The 2,089-nt window shown below is 40.0% G+C and overlaps 1 protein-coding gene across 2 annotated transcripts in view; it reads right to left on the reverse strand.

Moving 5' to 3' along the window:
• The window catches only part of HSPH1 (heat shock 105kDa/110kDa protein 1), a 21,575-nt gene extending 19,883 nt beyond the window's left edge, over positions 1–1,692 (reverse strand). For both annotated transcript variants that reach the window (XM_010572714.1, XM_010572713.1), the window contains exon 1: positions 1,578–1,692. The gene's annotated coding sequence lies outside the window, so the exon portion shown is untranslated. The remainder of the gene's footprint in view (positions 1–1,577) is intronic.
• Between the last annotated feature and the right edge of the window lie 397 nt (positions 1,693–2,089).

Consider the following 2,089-nt stretch of genomic DNA (forward strand, 5'->3'; position numbering starts at 1 on the left):
AAAAAATTTTTTTTCCCCCCCCCCCCCCCCGCCTTGTTTTGTGGTGTTTTTGGAGTTATTTTGTTGGTGTGGTAGGTTTCTGTTTTGTTTTTTTAAACTAAGAAACTCATTCAAATGAAAGGGATCATTTTACTCCTTAAGTAGCTACTACACCCCAGGACACTGAAAATATAACTCTCAGTTGTCTGTGTCAAGAAACTTGCCCATTTACAAAAGAAACACATTTTACATCTCAGGTGGTCAGCCACACTAGACCGCTTACAGCAAGAGAAATTAATGCTCTGACATCTTTTATCATTTTAAGCACTACATTCCTTTTTTTTTTTTCCTTTTGGCAAAATTATCTAGTTTCAACTGCTAGAACAACGAAGCATGAAAGACTCACTATAGTAAGTCTGAAGGCAACTGAAGTCACAGGTGTTCATCACTGCAAACACGTGCTTTTTAACACAATTCAAGAGACAAAATCTACTTCACTTTTAGCTTGCTTCACATTTTCAACAGCGTTTACTGGAATAATCCAACAATACTGAAACACACTTGAGAGTACATAGGATTCATATCACTTGCTGTTTTGAATAACAACTCATTTCTGTACACTGATGAATCATACTAGTTCCCCAACTTGACACAGTAGAAGCAGTCAAATAAACAAACGCAATGCTAAAATGAGATTTAAGGAAAAAACACAAACACATATATATTTACTTTATTACTCCAAATATTAACCTGTAACTGAAAGTGTATGTGTGCTTATGAACACGTAACCTATTCGTATTTCCTTGGTTGTTCAAAATTAAGAGAGAAGCTATTACAGTGGGGAAAAAAAGTCTCCTTTAGTCCTCTCTCCATGGAAACCCACTGCAGTCCTTTTACTACACGAGAGATCTTCTGCACAGGCCAGCAGAGGCTGCACGCTTGGTCCCCACCAGCGGCTGTTATGTAACAACCTACAATGCAACACCTAAGGATTTATTTAACCATTACGTTTAGTTATTCTAAGATTTGTCAGAATTAAACTCTCCTAAATTGAAAATACTACTTGGATGAAGAAAACATTCAATCTTTCAGAACACCTCAATCAAAAAAACCAAACTGAGGACTTACACCTTCAAAAACACAGGCATTTACCGTTCAGTGAAACCAAAGGTAGCAAGGTACCTAAATAGCTTTAAGAATCTGAGCTGAGACTCTCCCTTTGCATCTAATTTTAAGAAACTATACACAGCATTTAAAAGGTTTTCTGACAAGTGCAAGGAAAACCCTACATACAACCATTAGGAAAAGAAGCCTGATGGCCGTGAGTTGTCAGAAAAGGAACACGTTCAACTGGAAAATATTACCATTAATGAAAGAGAGAGCAGAAACATTCTAGCAAAAACATCCTGCATTTCTCTGAAGATAGCATGGCAGAATAGTGCAGCATTTCTAAAATACAAGGCTTGACAAGGAAAATGAAGTTGTTTCATTTTAACTACAGCGAGCCAACTCTCTTTACACCCACTGGTACCTGAACGGTTTGCACTGGCTGATTTACTGTTACATGCAAATGCCAGGAAACGACCTACCCGACCTACCTGGTTTTTAGCCGAGACACCAATAGCTCTGTTTTTGGATCCAAACGAAACCACCGATCTGAAAAGAACCAACAGGCTAATTAACTCAGTACTGACAATAAACGCGACCGAGGACCGTCACAGATAACGTTTTCTACGATTGCAAATAAAACACCCCAGGTCTTTCTGTTGAAGTGGCATTCTTCCAGCTTGTGGTAAAACACTGTAAGACGGCTCTTATCCGTCTTAAGGGCTTGTCTCGAATCCAGGACTTTTCACAACGGTTCATCCAGTTAAACACGACGATGGCAATTAAGAGCTCCCATTCCCGACTGCACCCTACCCATCCGCGTTTGGCTGCTCGTTAACTTTACAACTAACTCCCGCTTTGAGCCTGAACCTTTCTACACCTGACCTCAGACTAAAGGACAACCGTTCTGGGGCAGTTTTAAGAGTCCGCCCGACCCCAGAGCGAGAGAAAAAAAATAAATAAAAGAGCGTGCGTGTGCGTGTCCCATTTAAACCGGCCTGCC

The sequence above is a fragment of the Haliaeetus leucocephalus genome, unplaced genomic scaffold (assembly GCF_000737465.1).
Source record: "Haliaeetus leucocephalus isolate CR32 unplaced genomic scaffold, Haliaeetus_leucocephalus-4.0 Scaffold351, whole genome shotgun sequence".
Lineage (NCBI taxonomy): Eukaryota > Metazoa > Chordata > Aves > Accipitriformes > Accipitridae > Haliaeetus > Haliaeetus leucocephalus.